We start from the raw sequence: 20537 nt of genomic DNA on the forward strand, positions 1-20537 counted from the left end.
ACACGTCCAGAGAAGGGCAACCAAAGTCCATGATCTCGAAACCATGAATCCACCTGAGGAGTGGCTAAGGGACCGGTTATATTTAGTCTGGAGAAAAGAAGGCTAATAGAAGGGAATAGGAAAGCCATGCTTATATATTTGAGAGGTGGTCATATTTGAGGATGGGGCAGGCTTCTTTTTTGCTGTGTGAGAGACCAGGACACAGAGCAAGAAATTAAAATGGCAGAAAAATAGATTCCACCTATATATTAGGAAGAACTTCCTGATGGTAAGAAGAGCTGTGCAACAGTGGAATATGCTGCCTGGGAGTCTGGTGGGTTCTACTTTTTTGGAGATTGATCAACAAAGGCTGGATGGCCATCTGTTGGGAGTTCTTGAATGGTGTCTTCCTGCCTGATAGAATGGGGTTGGACTGGATGGTCTTTGGGGATCTCTTCATCTCTATGACCCTATGATTCTTTTGCTCCAGAGTCGGCACTAGTGCTTCCACTGTCAAATGGATCCAAAGAGATCAAAGTTTTATCCTTGACTTATCCATGGATCTTATCAAAATCCATATATTTGGTCTGAAAACCTGCCCTTGATTTATACATGAGGTTGTTAAATAGAAAATGCTCCAGCATTGAGTCTATGTGTAAAATACAGTTCTGATGGACATGTGATAACACACCTGTGGAAGGGGCTGGCAGAAATGAATGAGTCATGATCTTGAGATGTTCATGACAAGGAGTTGCCTCATTCATTTGTCCCTTTCTGATGACAAGTCAGTGGTGGTGATAAGAGGAGAGAGTAAATGCTCAATCTTTCTCTTGCTGTGTAAATCCTGCTGTGAGTATATCTCTTGTATTTGTTTGTAAATACAAGTTTGATTGTGGATCAGTGTATCTTGACTGTACAGCTGTAAGTAGTACAACGTGTCAAGATGAAAGCCTCCTGATATTTTGGATGAAAACTGAATCTGTGAATTGACTAAACAGTGTGCTAAGAAGGCCAGACGTTGCAGTTGTCCTCAGCTGATAAGACTGATTAACTGAGCAAAACTGTTTCTTGCTGTGAATGGACTTTGCTATGTTTTCTCTAGTCTTTATGGCACTTGATTGTCCAGTGTGCAGAGGTTCCAGGAAGCCCGTGATTGGAAAACTATAAATCACGAACCTATCCTGTGACAGAGGTCAACCTATACATGAGTTCAAAAAAAGGCAGAGGAAGGGAATCAAAGGTGGATTGAGAGACAGGTTAGGATATAGTCTTTGCTGCTGCTGCTGTTGAGTCGTTTAGTCGTCTCTGTCTCTTGGTGATCTCCTGGACCAGTCCACGGCAGAGCTCCCTGTCGGTCGTCATCGCCCCCAGTTCCTTCAAGGTCAAGCCAGTCACTTCAAGGATACCGCCCATCCATCTCGCCCTTGGTCGGCCTCTCTTCCTTTTTCCTTCCATTTTCCCCAGCATCGTGATCTTTTCCAAGCTTTCCTGTCTCCTCATGATGCGGCCAAAGTCCTTCATCTTTGCCTCTAATCTCCCTTCCTCCAGTGAGCAACCATTGGGCATTATTTCCTGGAGGATGGACTGGTTGGATCTTCTTGCCAAGGTCCAAGAACTCTCAGGATTTTCCTTTGGCACCAGAGTTCAAAAGCCTCTCTCTTCCTTCACTCAGCCTTCCTTATGGTCCATCTCTCGCATCCATAGGTGACTATGGGGAATACCATGGCTTTGACTATGCAGACCTTTGTTGCCAGTGTGATGTCTCTGCTCTTCACTATTTTGCCATTGAGTTTGGCCATTGCTCTCCTCCCAAGAAGGAAACGTCTTCTGATTTCCTGACTGCAGTCTGTGTCTGCAGTGATCTTTGCATCTTGAAATACAAAGTCTGTCACTGCCTCCACATTTTCTCCCTCTATTTGCCAGTTATCAATAGGTGTAGTTGCCATGATCTTGGTTTTCTTGATGTTTAACTGCAGCCCGGCTTTTGCACTTTCTTCTTTCCCCTTGCTGATAAGGCTCTTCAGCTCCTCCTCGCTTTCGGCCATCAGAGTGGTATCATCTGCATACCTAAGGTTGTTAATGTTTCTTCCAGCAATTTTAACTCCAGCCTTGGATTCCTCAAGCCCCGCATGTCGCATGATGTGTTCTGCGTACAAGTTGAATAGGGAGGGTGAGAGGACGCAGCCCTGATGTCCGCACTCCTTTCCCAATCTGGAACCAGTCTGTTGTTCCGTGGTCTGTTCTGACTGTGGCTACTTGGTCTTTATACAGATTTCTCAGGAGACAGACAAAGTGACTTGGTCTCCCCAGACCACCAAGGACATGCCATAGTTTATTATGATCCACACAGTCGAAGGCTTTAGAATATAGATATAGTTAAATGTTAAAGATATAGTCTTTAAAATTTTACAAAACGTCCTCTGTTCAACATCAGAAGTGGGCTTGTTGCCATATCACTCCATTCCAATTTCCCATCATTATCGCATTTGAATAGAAGGACTCCTTAATTTGCATTAACAGGTTTTGCTACAACTCTGTTTCAAGTGTCAAGTGCTTTTAAGTGTCTGCCGATCTTAAAAGCATCCCCAAATTGAGTTGTGGCCAAGACATTGGGTTTTATGGAGCTGTATGGAGCTGGGCTTCTTGGCCATCCATCTTCTCTACTGGAAGGTGATGATTCCGAGCCGAAAGAAAATGCATCCTTTTTTATCACTCACTGAAAACAGTGAGTTGAGTGAGATATAGTGGGCCAGATTTTGCTGACAGTCCTTTCAGAGGAAATAATGCACCTTCCATTCTTACTGGTGATTGATTATCCTTTCCTGCTGTTTGATTTCCCCATCTTCTCTTTCTCTTTAGATTTAGTTTCATACATTTGCATTATGCCACCACCTGCCTCATGTTTTGAATATAAATAAAGAGATTAGACAGGGGCTGTAGGCAACCATGCGGCACTTTTCTTCCAAGATACACATTGTATTTTATATACTAAAGCATGTGTCCAGGGACAATACTTCTAGGACTTTCTCATAGATATCTAGTACCTACAACTAGGCATAACATTACATAACAAAAATCGAAAAATGTTATGTTCCTGGTTTGAAAATGTTATTTCCTGTTTAATTGTGCAGTCTTTACTTTGAAAGTCGTTATTATACTCCACAAACTATGTTGAACTGGTTGAGACTTGATGAGATACATAGTCATTGAAAAACTAGAGCAAAATATGCTGCAGGATGTCCCTCTGCAAAAACAAGGTTTTTTGCAGTTAAATAAACTTTTTCCATGTTTTTATGATAGAACAGATTAGGGAATGACATGTATAACCCAGGAACAAATATCATGTTACATTGTGTAATAGCAAGTCCTAAAGTTTGACTGTACAGTACTCGGGATGGAAGCATATCACAGAACTGCATTGGAGGAACAAGGCTGTGTCTACGTTTTGAAATTTTTGAATATGTTTTTAGTCAGTTTTATGGATTTTAACTGATAATTTTCGATTAATACCATTGACGTTTAATTCTGTTTTAATGTTTGTATATTTTGGATTTTAATTTGTATTGAAATGCTTTTAATGTAATCCACTTTGAGTCTCCTTTGTAGAGAGAGAAAACAGGATATAAATAAACATTAACAACAACAACAACAACAACAACAACAACATACTGCGGCCGGCCTTAGCACGCTGGCTTAAACTGCTAAGCTGCAGAAAATCCTGCTGATCGAAAGATTGGCAGTTCAAGCCCAGGTTGGGGTGAGCAGTACTAGAAACAACACCAGACAGTAAATAAGGAACACCACTCAGAAACAGGAGAACGCCAGACAACAAGCAATCAAGTTAACAGTTAACACCGCCCAAACTGAGGATGCCTCCAGGCAACAGACGCCAGGCTATTTCTATGCAGATACCCTCAATGATTGACTTTGCAGCTTCATGGCTACTCAACACTATTCATGCTTGCTATTTGCAACATTCAACCTTGTTTTTAACAAGGCTTGGGCAAACTTCGGCCCTCCAGGTGTTTTGAACTTCAACTCCCACTGGAGGTAGGCTGTTAGGGATTGTGGGAGTTGAAGTCCAAAACACCTGGAGGGCCCACATTTGCCCAAGCCTGCTTTAAACAGACAAGGGTTCTTTCTCCACCCTGGACATTATTCTATAGGTATTTATGCACTTGTTGCGACTCAGATGGAACCTCAGATAGACTCTGATGAGGATTATGGGATTCAGGTTCAGAATCAGATTCAAAATATCCCTGTTGTAGAAGATGAGGAACAGAGAGTGCAAGTTCATTTTCCCACAGCAAGGAATGGTGTTGATGATACTGAAATTTTCCAGGTGCAGATTGACTCAGAAAAGGAGGACAGTTCTCACTCTGATAGCAAAAAGGCTGCTCAGGCTGACACTAACGAGAAGCCTGACCTTGTTGAAACGGGAACTTTAGATCGAGATGACCGTTTGGAATTCATAGTTCGAAGGAGTGTGAGAATAGCAAACAAGAAGGAGTTCAAAGCCCAAAGAAATGCTTTCATGTTTTGCAAAGAGTATTAAAGCAATGTGTTTGGAGACAAACCTTTGTCAAAGCAACTTTTTGTTCAACCTAGAAGCAAGCTCTCGTTTTCCTGGATTATCTTGCAGCTTTTGTGTTCATTTCTTGGGACTTTGTCATGCTTTAATGGGACTGTTTATTTCTGGTGATTTCTTGAATCATGCTCTAAGGTTTTATTTTGTAACGATCTTTTGGAACTTTACTTTTGTTTTTAAAGCACTTTTTATCTTCTATTTTCTAATAAACTAAAAAGACTTCAACCTGTGTGCAGTTTGGTGTATACAGCAAGGTGAAACTATCCTGAGGTGCGACATTCCTCTCCAAATCTGGTTCTTGACAGCAGTCCCATGCTTCCCCATAAAACAGTCCATTTTAACTTCCAAAAGTTAGTAAGAGTAGCTGTTCCTGGGCAAGGATCTTACATTTTTCCTTTAGCAATCCAACCCAGAGTTAGTTGGTAAACCAGCGGAGAAACAAAGTTTATTCTCCAAGAGAGAGAACTGGATGAACGTGTGAAGAATTTATTTGGAACGGGCCATTGTTTGGCCGAGTGTATCAAGCAATGACTTTCAGGGGTGTGGACATCCCAAATGATGAATGGAAAATGTTGGCCGAAAACTTTTCCATACACTTACTTTAAACAGAAAAAGACTTACGAGAGATTTGAAAGCAGACTTGTTTTTCTTCTACAGAGGTAAAAAAAAAAAAAAGGAAGAAGGAAACTTCAGCCAGTTTTACAGTAGAACAACACCGTTCTGTCATGACAGATGGTGTGAGTAATAGGAAGGCATTCCAAAGTCCATATTGTGGTAATTCCCATATTAGGCTACCCACACACACAAAAAGCACAACATTGTCCAGGCAAGCAAAGGGATTTTGAGGTTGGACTCATAAAATTAGTATTGCAATATGGCCATTCAAATGTGTCTTCTGGTCAGAACAGCTTGCCTAAGATTTGCTTATTTGGGGGGAAAATATCCTATGAAATATAAAGATGTACAATACAATCCCCTTATCTGCAGGCTCGGTATCCATTGTTTAATTTTTTCCAGCACCCCCAAAATATTCTCTATAGGATTAATGCAGTTTGACATTACTTTAACCTCCATGGCTCAAGACTATGGACTTCTGGGAGGTGTAGTTTTGAAAAACACCAGAACCCTTTGGCACATAAGGCTAAAGACCTTGTAACACGACAACTCCCAGGGTTCAATACGTAGTATTGAGCCATGGTAGTTAAAGTGGTGTCGAGCTGCATTAATTCTACATTTAAATGCACCCCTGGAAGTATCTGTGGATGGACACATGGGCATGAAATATATGGATTCACTCTGAGTTGATTGAACTGCCAATAAGAAGAGGAGGAGGAGGAGGAGGAGGAGGAGGAGGAGGAGGAGGAGGAGGAAGAGGAAGAGGAAGAACATGCCCTGGCAGAATATGTAAAGCAAAGCGAAGAACCTGCTTTGATTGAAGTCAAAAATCAGAAACTCCTCAAAGCACAGCAGACAAAAAATCAGTACAAGAAAACCACACTACAAACTAGAGCTGACAGCTGGCACAACAAAACATTGCATGGAAAGTTCCTTGACAAAATTGAAGGAAAAGCTGATAAGGAGAAGACCTGGCTCTGGCTCACGAATGGGACCCTGAAGAAGGAGACAGAAGGCCTGATCCTTGCAGCCCAGGAGCAAGACATCAGGTCAAAGGCAATCAAGGCCAAGATCGAAAAATCAGCTGATGACCCAAAATGCAGACTGTGCAAGGAAACCGACGAAACCATTGATAATATTCTCAGCTGCTGTAAGAAAATCGCACAGACAGACTACAAACAGAGGCACAACTATGTGGCCCAAATGATCCATTGGAACTTATGCCTCAAGTACCACCTCCCAGCAGCAAAGAACTGGTGGGATCACAAACCTGCAAAAGTATTGGAAAATGAGCATGCAAAGATACTGTGGGACTTCCGAATCCAGACTGACAAAGTTCTGGAACACAACACACCAGACATCACAGTTGTAGAAAAGAAAAAGGGTTGGATCACTGATGTTGCCATCCCAGGTGACAGTCGCATTGACGAAAAACAACAGGAAAAACTCAGCCGCTATCAGGACCTCAAGATTGAACTGCAAAGACTCTGGCAGAAACCAGTGCAGGTGGTCCCGGTGGTGATGGGCACACTGGGTGCCGTGCCAAAAGATCTCAGCCAGCATTTGGAAACAATAGACATTGACAAAATCATGATCTGCCAACTGCAAAAGACCACCCGACTGGGATCTGCGCGCATCATCCGAAAATACATCACACAGTCCTAGACACTTGGGAAGTGTTTGACTTGTGATTTTGTGATACGAAATCCAGCATGTCTATCTTGTTTGCTGTATCATACTATGTTGTTGTGTCAATAATAATAATAATAATCATCATCATCATCATCTGTGTATTATTGGAGAGCACAGAAATGCTGGACCACTCTAATACCCACCATGTCAGACTACACAGAGAAGCCACTGAAATCCACAGACATGTGGGCAATTTCAACAGAAAGAGGTATCCAGATTTTGTTCATTTTCATGGTTTCTTCCTTTCTGTTGAAATTGTCCACATGCTTGTGGGTTTCAATGGATTCTCAGTTAGTTTGACCTGGTAATTGTTTCAGTGGTCCAGCATTTCTGTGCTCTCCAATACTATTCTGTGTCCAGGTTGGTTCCTCAAGGGCTCTACTGCTCTGGCTGACTTCTCTGGCTGAATCAGTCTGCAGTGCCTTTCATGATCATTGATTCGTGTCTGGACAATGCTGCTGTGTTTGGGGGTCCCTTCTTATTTGAAGCATGTAGTATGTAGACTTATCCATAGCTGCATGGTATGTGATAGACTCCTGCAGTGGTTAGACAAGAAGATCCCTCTTGACCTTTGCTGAACATAGCATTTGTTGAATTTTCTTGGTGAGTCTGCAGATGTAGGTTGTGTTTCATTTTTTTAACAATGTTTTTTATTGGTTCATCTTTACAATATCTTGTTTACACTTAGTTTACACTGGTGCTCACATTTATACACACTTCGTTTCCATGTAACATTGCTTGTATCTGCACCCTCTCTTTTTATACATCCTTTTCTTAAAAAGGGGTGGGAGAGAAAAATAGAAAGAGAAAGGGGAGAGAGATAGTTGACTGCCAGTCTATCCCAATCTGGTCCCAAATAAAGCTTATATCATGCGCTTCACTCTCTAGACCTCTCTGTATTAACTCTTTTTTCATATTACAGCATCAACCAAAAAAAGAAACCCTTTAATTTATTCTTCCAAACTCAGAATTGGCAAGCCCTTCTCTTCTTCGTGCAAAAAGTGAATAAAAGGTTTCCAGTCTTTTTTTTAAAAAAAGTTTTCAATGCCTCTTCTTTTAGTAGACATGTTAATTGGTCCATAGGTGTCTACTTGCTTCACCTCCAACAGACTTCTGAGGATGACCATTGGCCACAGATACAGGTGAAACATCAGGAGAGAATGCTGCTGGAACATGGCCAGACAGCCCAAAAAAACCCGCAACAACCCGCTGTTTTGCATCTTGGTCAAGAGATAAAAGCAGACTATAAATAATATTGACAGAATCCTAGTGTTGGAAGGAACCCCAAAGGCTATCCAGACCAACCCATTCCTCCATAAAGGAACTGTGAATCCAAGCACCCAAAGTGATGTCAAGCTGCATTCGCTGTATCGTGTAGATACACCTGAAGTTGCAAGTCACATCATGCCAACATGGAGATAGCAAATATAAACCTAAACTCACTGAAAGTTATGGCAGGAAGACATTTCTGCAAGGAAACAATGCAAAGCTCTGCCTGCCTCTAAATGAAGAGATCTCTTTGAAAACACACCTTGTGCTGTTATTCTTATTTGAAGCAAAAAAAAAAAAAAAAATGCAGAAAATACCAGAGACACTGCCAGGAACGTATGCTGCGATCGCATTAATGTGCAATTTCCTTTTTTTTATTTTACATCATTCCGCTTGTTTGCAATGTGCCGCTTGAGGAGATATAATTAAACGGATTGAAGTTGGGGAGAAAAAAAGAGAAAGGAAAAGGAACTACCTGGCATGCAGCGAGATCAAGGGAAGAATATTGAATATTTATTCCCCGCTTTGATAGGAGCATTATCTGCATCCCTCCCCTCTGCCGGATTACTCATGCCGCTTACATTGAATTAGTTAACACTTGTGATCGTGGACCTCAAAGTTTCTTTCTGAAATCACACTCTGGAAAAGTCAATCTTTCAGCGCTGTTTGCAGGTACAAAACTTGCAGATTGATTTGTTGGGAGAGTCATTGGGTCCAAACCATTTTACTATCAGGAATACTCTGGGATAATATGTTTGGGTTTCTCTGGCATACACATACATACACATTGAGCTTCCCATTGTCCACATGGTAATACAAATATAGATATTCCAAAATCCAAAACAGTTCTAGTCCAGGCATGGGCAAATCCCTTTCATTTTTGGGATTACAAGGCCCAACGTTTCCATCTGATGACCGCCAGAATCCTCCATCCATCACGGACACTTTTCTAGAGTCAGGGTCCCAAATCCAGGTCTTTCCTTTTTTTTAATAATAATTTTTTATTGTTATTATTGAGAAAATTACAATTATATAAACATATTCTATACAGGGTTGTTGTATGTCTTTCGGGCTGTGTGGCCATGTTCCAGAAGCATTCTCTCCTGACATTTCGCCCACATCTATGGCAGGCATCCTCAGAGGTTGTGAGGTATGGAACCCTCACAACCTCTGAGGATGCCTGCCATAGATGTGGGCGAAACGTCAGGAGAGAATGCTTCTGGAACATGGCCACACAGCCCGAAAGACATACAACAACCCTGTGATTCTGGCCATGAAAGCCTTCGACAACACATATTCTATACATTTCCCCCTCTTTTATTTACATTCACCCCTGTGCTCCCCTTCCCTAGAGCCATCTCTTCTTCTGTAGTCCCACCAAAAGTTCAATTCTTCATTTGGAGGTAAATTCCCATCTTCTTTTTCCAATAATTTTTCTAGAAATTTTCTCCAAATACTTTCAAAATCATTTTTTTCCCATAATCCCTTCTTTACTTTTAAATTTGATGTTAGCTTGTCATTCAGTGCCATTCGCCAAACCTCTTTATACCATTCATTAATTTGTATTTTCATTTCTCCTTTCCAATATTTTGCAATTAGTAATCTAGCTGCTGTTAATAGCATGTCTATTAAATTTTTTCCCTCTTATCTTTCTCATCCTCTTTTTTAATTAAAAGTAATATTTCCACTGGATTCCTTCTAATTTTTATATTCATAATATTTTCTATTTCCCTTATGACCAATTCCCCAAAACCTTTTACATGTTTACAATCCCACCACATATGCATGTAGGTTCCAATTTCCTGGCACCCTCACCAGCATTTGTCATTATTATTCTTATTCATAATATTTAACCTTCTTGGTGTTAAATACCACTTCCAAATTAGTTTGTAATAATTTTCTTTTATTCTAACAGGTCTTTCCTAATGGCTCTTGTCAACGAAAAGAGAGACAACATCACTGCCTCTTGCTGAAATTTCTAGCCCCAGGGATTGAATAGAGGCGTCACGGCCTTCCATTTTTTGATGCAAAGCCAAAATGAGTCATTCCCTTCCAGTGGTTTCCAGCAGCAGGTCTCACTTTCTAGAAGCCGTTTTGCCACTGCCGGTGCAAAAAAAAAAAAAAAAAAAAAGGCAAATTGGAAGGTGCGTGCAACACATGTTAGAGCGCATGCTCCTGCCAGAGAAGCCCATGGTCGTGGACATGGTCATGTATGCCAGGCCCTTCCCGGCACAATGACTAAATCCAAGAATCGGGAACGCCCGATGTCCGTCTCCAGATCTGGCATTGTGGACACAGACAGCAACCAAGCTGTCTTTTCGGATTATACTTCTCACAGTTGGAGAATCCTGAGAGGTGTCATTCCCAAGCTGGCTTTTTTCCTTTCCTTTTATATTTGCCCTAGTTTTATTTTTATCCTAATCATGCAATTCCAGCATTAAACACAAGCTCCAAAAAGCAAGCACAGTACAGTCTTGGGCTAGATCTAAACTGCCATATGATGCAGTTTGAACTGCATGATAAATGAAGACCCATATATGGGTCAGCATTAGACCCATATAATTCGGGTCGCAACTACATTGCAATGCAATGTGGCTTCAAACTTCACTATGATCAGTGTAAACAGAATATAAATAAATATGCTGATGATTCTATGACACTCACCATATGTGGCTGGGTCATTTCATCTAATGTATGTACGAGGGTTGAATGAAAAGTAATGCCTCCACCTTCGTACCTCCTCAACAGATGGCAGTCCTGGTCTGCGGCAGGTCCTGGCTTGTTCAGGAGACTCTCCTCTACAGTTCAATTTGGCGGAAAGCCTTAGCATTGAACGGTTGTGTTGTTAAAGTGCGAAGTATGGAACCCTGCACAGACGGTCGGTCAATACGACTTAAGCAATGTGCAGTCATTGAATTCTTGACAGCAGAAAGTGTCACCCCAAAGGGGATTCCTCAGAGAATGCAAGATGCTTATGGGGATTGTGTGAGTACTGTGCGCCATTGGGCCAGTAAGTTTAAAGATGTTGAGGTGGGAACATCTGACTTGCGTGACAAACAAAGAGTTGGACGTCCTGTGACAGCAACCACTGAGTTTCACAAGCAAATGGTTGACAAATTGATTTAGGATGATCATCGTATCACTCAGAGAGAAATTTCAAGCATAATCGGCATTTCACAAGAACAATATTGCTTTGCTCGGCTATCAGAAGATCTGTGCACGATGGGTACCCAGGATGCTGATGCCTAAAATGAAAGCTCACAGACTTAAAATTTGCCAGGAACTCTTCCCACATTACGAGAATGAAGGTGACGCCTTTCTCCTTTGGGGCGACACCTTCTGCTGTCAAGAAATCAATTACTGCTCATTGCTTAAGTCGCATTGACTGACCATCTGCACAGGATTCCATACTTGGCACTTTAACAACAGAACCGTTCAATGCTAAGGCTTCCCGCCAAATGGAACTGTAGAGGAGAGTCTGCTGAACATGCCAGGACCTGCCGCAGACCAGGACTGCCATCGGTTGAGGATTTACGAAGGTGGAGGCATTACTTTTCATTCAACCCTCTTATGTTGCTGGGTCATTTTATCCAATGTATGTATGTGGCTGGATCATTTATTCAATGGCACATAACTATTAGAGATGTGCGTGAAAATTTTTCATTTGTTTCCTTCGTGCAATCGTTTCATTTTGACCATTCATCTACACAAAATGAATGGTGACATTTTTGTACGAAACGATAGACGACACAACAATGAAATCTGCAGTCATTGTGCTTGCTTTCATTTTCCTCTCATACTAACAGAGGGCTGCATTCCCATTACAGCTGATGTGAACCAATGGGTGTTATAATATTCATATTAATAACAATAGCTGCTCTGGGAATCTTGAGCCTGGAAAAGGAAAGGAAACCCTGCATTACATCTGACATGTGCCGAATGGGTGTTAAGGAAAGCCCTAGTTTTCCTTTTTCCCCTTTTCCACCCCTTGCTTCTACAGCCACCCGGCCTTACACACCAAAGGAAAAAAAGGAGATTTGGGCGGTGGGGGGGGGGGGGGGGAGGAAGAATAGATCGGAGAATGAAACGACACAAAATGAACAGCAATTCCACACGAATGCACAACACTAATAACTATATCCACTTCACAGCTACATAAGCAAATTGTGGAGCAGCCTTGGTTATCCATGTTGTATGCCTAAACACCCAAAAGGCATCAAGTCCCAGCTGATCTTGGAAGCTAAGCAGGGTTGGTCCTGGTTATAATTTGGATGGGAGACCACTAACGAATCCCAAGTAATGCCCTGGTTAGTCCTTGGATGTGCATTGGAGTGGTCTTTTTCCCCATGCCACTTGAACTTCTCGCCATTCTTCCCTCTTGGGATGCTGAATGAGGAGCTTCAAAATGGGAATGCATATTGCACATTGCGTGATGTTCTGCTTCTGTTCCTGGAAGCAGGCTGAGGAATCGCACGGGCCTCCTCTTCCCGTCCCGTCTTTATTTGTTCTGGATGAGCCTTTTGTCTTCTGGGCTTTGGGTCTGGCAAGGCTTCTGCTTCCATAGACGGGCGGCCACTCCTCGGATACTTTCCCAGAAACGTTTGCCTGGCTGTAGGTGGTCTCTTGGCACATCATGAATGAGGAACCTTTCCTTTGAATTGCAAAATTCGCTGCATCCAGCCCATCTTTCAAGGCCTCGCTCAAAAAATAGAGATCACACAGAGTGGCCGACATAAACATTGCAAAAGCTTTTCGTTGGAGCTTTTTTGGTGCAAATTTGCAGGTTCATGTTCATGTTTTGGGTGCATCTACAGTACAGAATTAATCTGGTTTGACATCACTTTAACTGACATGGCTCAATGCTACAAAACCCTGGAAGCTGTACTTTGAGCAAAGCAACAGGTTATTTATTCGACTAAAGCCCTTTTCACACTGCTGAATAAAATCCCACATTTTCCACTTTGAAGTGGAATATATGGCAGTGTGGACTCAGATAACCCAGTTCAAGGCAGATTATTGTGAGATTTTCTCCCTTGATATTCTGGGTTATATGACTGTGTGGAAAGGCCCTAAGGGTGCATCTACACTGTAAAATTCAAGCAGTTGGACATCACTTTATCTACCTTGTGTCACTCCGATGGAATATTGAAAATTGTAGTTTGATAAGGACTTCAGCCTTTTTTTTCTGCCAGAGAAGGGCCTCACCAAACTACAACTCCCATGATCCCATAGCATTAAGCCATGGGAGTTAAAGTGGCTTCAATCTGCATTAATTCTGCACCCTGATCTCTAAAGTCGTCCTCCAACAGCGTTCAAACCAATATGCCATATTGTCCTTCTGTACAGATGAGAAAAGAAATCACAGTTCAAATTGTTGTTGTTGTTCTTGTTGCATTTAGTATTTGCACCCTACTGTTTCTACACAAAGTCGCTTATCGCTTCAAAAGTGATCCAGTAAAGAAATAATACTTTTATTTATATTCTGTCCTATTTCTCCAAGGGGACTCAGGGCGGATCACAGTACATATACATGGCAAACATTCAATGCTATTTGGACAGACAGGACAGATAGACAGAAAGGAGATACATTCAGCTTTGGTGCCTTGAAGGCAGTACTCAAATCCAGCCACAGGGGGGTGCTGTTGCTCCATCCTCTATGACAAAGAGCCATCAGGACTTCCTCCTTTCCTTTGGTCGCCAGCATTCTCTGGTCTTTTCTTTATGGTGCCGTAAAATACCTCCTCCGCTTTCTTAGCACTACCTAATTTCTCTACCCCAGTGGCACAGCATTTTAAAGCACTGAGCTGCTGAACTTGCGGACCAAAAAGTTGCAGGTTCGAATCTGAGGAGCGGAGTGAGCACCGGCTGTTAGCCCCAGCTTCTGCCAACCTAGCAGTTTGAAAACACGCAAATGTGAGTAGATTGTCAGGAAGGTAACGGCGCTCCATGCAGTCATGCCGGCCACATGACCTTGGAGGTGTCTATGGACAACGTCGGCTCTTTGGATTAGAAATGGAGGTGAGCACCAACACCCAGAGTCGGACACGACTGGACTTAATATCAGGGGAAAACCTTTACCTAACCTTTAAGTTCTCTACTTACAGCTCTAAGCTATTTTTGAATTGCTTAGGTAAACAATGAGCTAGGCTGACAGTCAGGTGCTCACCCCGACCTAGGCTTCGAACTGGCCACCTTTCATTTGATAGATCTTATTGCTGCTGGTGATTTACCCAGAACTGGCCCAGAAGGCATGAAAGGTGAAAATTAAAAAAGAAATTAAGCAAGTTATTAAAATGTTTCCCTTCAAATCAAATTATAAAATAATGGGTGGATCTACACCAGGCACAGGCAAACTTGGGCCCTCCTGGTGTTTTGGACTTTAACTCCCACAATTACTAACAGCCTACATGCCTGATCTACACTGTAGAATTAATGCAGTTTGACATCACTTTAACAGTCACTGCTCAGTATTATTGGATCTTGCGATCTATGGTTTGGTAACTCAGCAGCCTTCCTTGGCAGAGTAGGCAAAGCACCTTGTAAAACTACAAATCCAAGCATTTCATAGCACTGAGCCATGGCAGTTCAAGTGGTGTCAAACTGTATTAATTCTTTAATGTGGATGCAGCCAAACCCATTGTTGCTTCAAGACATTGGCCGTCTGTGATTCACTCCTGGCTCGTTGGGAGCCAAACGGTTCCCTCAATCCAAAGCTCCTTGCCAAAAGCAACAGAAAATTGATCACTACTTGGATGCTTAATCCGGCTTTCATGTGGGAATTACACTCGGCTCCTCCAACTGCTGGCAAATTGCACTCCAATGTCCTGAGTGCGGCACAATCTACCTTTCTTTTGGTCTCTTCTTTCGTCTAAAAATAAATCTCAGTGGGATATAAATAGAAAGCGGAGAACAGGTTGGGAACAGACTTGTATCCATTTGGACAAATTCTTAGGGATGGCATCAAAGGGAGCATCTTTATTGGAGCATGAATTCTGCTTGACGCCACTTGAAATGCCACGGCTCAATGCTAATGGAGTCCTGGGATTTGTAGTTTGGTGAGGCACCAGCAGACATTAGCAGAGAAGGCAAAAGACCTTCATCTATGACCCATGACTGCATCATCCATGATCCCTTAGCATGGAGCCATGCCAATTAAAGTAGTCTCCAAGTGCATTAATTCTACATACCACAGGAGTGCATCCACACTGTTGAATGAATGCAGTTTGGCTCCACTTGAATTGCCATGGCTCAATGCTGAAGAGCCCTGGGAATTGTAGTTTTGTAAGAACTTTAGTTTTCTTTGTTAAAGAGTGCTGGAGTTTTCTTTGTTTGGTGCCTCACCAAATTACAGATATCCCATACCATTGCGCCATGGCACTTCAAGTGATCTCAAATTGTATTATTATTATTATTATTATTATTATTATTATTATTATTATTATTATTATTATCATCATCATCATCATTTGATACACAACAAGATGAGAACACAGCAAACAAGATCACTATGCTGGCTGTTGTATTGGATCACATGTTGGACACTCCCCAAGTATCTAGGACTGTATTGGCGAATAATGTGTGCAGATTCGGGTAGAGTGGCCTTTTGCATCTGACAGATGATAATTTTGTCAGCGCCGATTGTTTTCAAGTGCTGGCCAAGATCTTGAGGCCCTGCACCCAGTGTGCCAATCACCAATGGGACCATCTTGACTGGCTTGTGCCAGAGTCTTTGCAGTATCGCAAAGTTGCTTTTCTAGTTGCTTTTCGTCAATCCTGCCATCGCCTGGGATTGCAACATCGACAATTCATTATCATTATCATCATCATTATTAATTCTATTATTATTAATTCTGTAATATAGAAGCTCACCTCTGATGTGCTTACAATAGTTTCGGTGATTGGAAATCAAAGAGAGATTAGAAATTCGGTTCTTTATGTAACGGCATAATAAGAAGCAGTAGGATACCAAAAGGCAATCTCTGTTTATTAGCTACAAAAGAAAACAGAATACAGAATTTGAAAGAAGTGCATGAAAAAAAGCAAGACGTAAATAAACAGAGATCTAGAGAAATTAAAAAATATATCCCGGCCAAATGCAACAATATTCAGGTCCCTTGTTTCACTGAAGTTTTCTGGGTGTATCTCCACTGCAGAATGAATACAGTTTGATGCCACTTTAACTGCCATGGCTCAATGTTATGGAATCACCAGAATTGTAGTTTTGCAATGTCTTTAGCCTTCTCTGCCTCACCAAACTACAAATCCCAGGATTCTATAGCATTGAGACATAGCAGCGCAAGTGGTTTCAAACTGCATGAATTCTGCACTGGAGATGCCTCCTTGTTTAGAAATATGAATTCATTCGACAACTCTTTTTGTGCTTTCATTTGCAGCAACTGCAGTAATTAGAGGATAAAGAGGGAGGAGGATAGAGAAACCGGGACATTTTAAAAGCAGCTATGAAAGTGGGATGACAGAGGATTGATCTGTCCCTGCAAATTGGAACCATGCAGTTCTTCTTCCATAATTATTATTACACTAGCTGTGCCCGGCCACGCGTTGCTGTGGCGAAGTATAGGAAATAAAGTATTGAGGAATTGGTAGTAGTTAAGTTAAAGGGTAAAGGTTTTCCCCTGACATTAAGTCCATTATAAATGGGTAATATAGCTGTGTGGAAGGGCCTTGAGTCTACACTGCCATATAATCCAGTTAAAATAAGATAATCATTATTTTATAGGCAGTGTGGAAGAGGCCTAAGTGAGGCCTAACTCTGCCTGTCTCCTGGGCTGAGTGGGTTGCTAGGAGGCCAAGTGGGCGGAGCTTAGCCTTCTAACTGGCAGCAATTGGATAAAAACAATTATTCCTCTCCCTCTAATTAGGACTTTATTTTTCTTTTCTTTTTGTTGTATGAACGTAGAGGCATGGATGAGGGGTTGTGCTGCCAAGTTTAGTGTTTCTGGGATGTGCAGTTTTGTTGTTTTGTCCTAGGCCGAAATGTCATTACCCTTTTATATATATAGATTGAATATTCTTGGGTGTTTTCGCAATGTCTTGAATCATTTAAGTCTAGCAGGTTAAGCTAAGGAGAGCAGGAGAAAGAGAGAGAAAGATATATATATTATTTCTGCCAGCTCTTTCCATACGATAAGCAAGGTCAATACGGAAGCGGTTCATTTCGGTCCCAAGCTGGGCCCCACGTAACCTGTTTTGGCCGGACAAAATCCCCAGACCGCAAATGTCACCAGAAATAGCTCTTGGCGGGTGTTTTTCTCCTCTGTCTCCCCCACTCCTTAACCACAATGAGCTGGAAAGGATCCCAGCTTGACCAGTGTTAATCCTGGCTTTCAAGCTATCAGCCGGCGACAGAAGGCAGCCTCCCTTCTCACGTCCTTAATTCCACTTTTCCACTTGGAAAAATCCAAGTCTGAGCCAAGTCTAGGCTTAACCTCTCCTGCAAAGAGGTTTAAGACATGGCAATATCTAATGCAAGGGCGGCCATGGAATTAACGTTTTATCCCCAAATGATTACTTTGATTATTTCAACAGTTACAAGTGATTTTAATTGACTTGCATGTTTAATATTATGTTAATTTATATGGTTTAAATTGCATATTTGCAATCTGAAGCTGGATGATGTATTTGCACTACGTAACACGATTTTTGTTCCTGGGTTATAAATATTATTTCCTAATTGGTTGTATCATAAAAACATGGGGAATGTTTATTAAACTGTCAAAACTTTGTCTCTGCGGGAGGGACATCCTGCAGCATATTTTGCTATAGTTTTTCAAGGAATCTCTCAACCAAGTCAACTTAGTTTGTGGCAGCCACAAAAATGAAGTTCCTGGAGTATAACTATTACGTTCAAAGTAAGGACCGCACAGTTAAATAGGAAATATCATTTTCAAACAAGGAAGATACATTTTTTCAAATTTTGTTACATAATCTTATATGCTAAGGGGGACCATGGAAGCGGAGCGGGTTAAACCGTTACCTGCAGGAAATCTGTCCACCGGAGGGTTGGCAGTTCAAAGCCGTGAATTGGGGTGAGCTCCCAAATGTCAGCCCTAGCTTCTTCCAACCTAGCAATTCAAAAGCCTTTACTTTTGCGTATTGTATGTAATTGTTCACTGTGTAAAAGGCATTGAATGTATGCCATATATGTGTATTCTGTAATCTGTTCTGAGACCCTCCGGGGAGATCGAGTGGAATATAAATAAAGTGAATTATTATTATTATTATTATTATTATTATTATTATTATTATTAGATACATAACAAGACTAATACACAGCAAACAAGATCACTAAGCTGACTGTTGTACTGGATCACATGTTGGACACTTCCCAAGTGTCTAGGACTATGTGATGTATTGACGAATAATGTGTGCAGATCCGGGTAGAGTGGCCTTTTGCAGCGGACAGGTGGCAATTTTGTCAGCTCCAATGGCTTTCAAGTGCTGACCAAGGTCTTTAGGCCCTGCACCCAGTGTGCCAATCACCACTGGGACCACCTTACCTGGCTTGTGCCAGAGTCTTTGCAGTTCGATCTTTAAATCCTCATATCATGTCAGCTTTTTGAGTAGCCTCTCTTCAATCCTACTGTCACCTGGGATTATGATGGTGATGGTGATGATGATGATAATGATGCATGTAGACCTTTATAATGCAGTTTGAACTGCATTATGTGGGTCTATATTGACCATATAATTCAGCTTGATCTATGTTATTTGACAGTATAGATTGAGCCTAAGTTAAGTTTGTCTTTATTTGTACTATACAGTAGAGTCTCACTTATCTAACATAAACGGGCCAGCAGAATGTTGAATAAGTGAATATGTTGGATAATAAGGAGAGATTAAGAAAAAGCCTATTAAACATCAAAATAGGTTATGATTTTACAAATTAAGCACCAAAACATACAACAAATTTGACAGTAAAAGTACTTCATTACACATTAATGCTATGTAGTAATTACTGTATTTACGAATTTAGCACCAAAATATCACGATATATTGAAAACATTGACTACAAAAATGCGTTGGATAATCCAGAATGTTGGATAAGTGAGACTCTACTGTATTTGCTTTTTGGGGGATTTATTCAAACTGCATTATATTGCAACGTAAATCCAGTTTCAATCAAGAGGTAAAAGCAGGATATAAATATAATAGTGTAAGACAATTACCTTCAATGGGTCCTGGCTCAGGAGGGAAATCAGGCAGAAAACCCAGTCTCGTGAGAGTACAAAAAGCAAAGTTTATTTTCATCATAGCTATGAAAAGGCAAAACAACCGTACACACCCGCAAAGGTCTGTACCATGCAAATGGCTGCTGCGAAGTGTGTCACAGTTAACAAAGAATATATATCTTGGCTTATCTAAAATTGACCAATTGCTGATGGTCTTCCTCACCTTCCACACCTATTTTGGCTCAAGTGGTATCTGTGAGCTCACTTGTTTCTGGCTTATGGCCCCTTCAATAGGAAGGATGAAAAGGGGAGAAGGTTAAAGAAGAGAAAGAAAAAGAAGTAGTAGTAGTGATATAGGGGACTATTTTGCCATAGTTTTAGATACATGCTGAAACATTTTCACTTAGGGCACATCTACACTATAAAATCAATGCAGTTTTTGCCACTTGAACTGCTGTGGTTCGATGCTTTGGAACCATACTTTGCAGGTCTTTAGCCTTCTCTGCCAAATAGTGCTATGAATCCCACAATCCCATAGTATTGAGATCAAATGGTGTCAAACTAAAATGCACTAATTCATCGATTCCAGCTGGTGCATTTGGACTTACAGTCAACAAACTACCACAATTGATCCTTTCAAAAGAAGTCATGGAGAAGACAAGGCAAACAAATTGGGAGGTAGAACTACAGGCTAGGGTGAAACATGCTTGTTTGGCCATTAAATCCCCCGCATCTCCTTCTTTCTGCAGCGGAGAAGAAAGCATTTGATGAGGCCGAATTAAAACGAAATGGATGAAAGTGGGACCTCCCTGGCTGTTAGGAATTGTGGGAGTTGAAGTCCAAAACACCTGGAGGGCCCAAGTTTGCCCATACCTGCTCTAGACTGTGGAATTAATGCAATTTGACAACATTTGAACTGCTTTGGAATCCTGGGATTTGTAGTTTGGGGAAGTACCAGCACTGTTGGGCAGAGGAGGCCAATGACTTCTTAAAACTGCAACTCCCATGATTCCCTATCACTAAGCCATAGCAGTTAAAGTGATGTCAAACTGCATTCCTTCTACAGTTTAGAGATGCACTCCAGGACTGCCATCACTTCATTCAAAGCGATGGACCAATCTATATCTATATAAATAAAAGTCAAAGTATTTATTTATTTATTTATTTATTTATTTATTTATTTATTTATTTATTTATTTATTTAT

This window comes from Anolis carolinensis, chromosome 6, assembly GCF_035594765.1.
Source record: "Anolis carolinensis isolate JA03-04 chromosome 6, rAnoCar3.1.pri, whole genome shotgun sequence".
Classification (NCBI taxonomy): domain Eukaryota; kingdom Metazoa; phylum Chordata; class Lepidosauria; order Squamata; family Dactyloidae; genus Anolis; species Anolis carolinensis.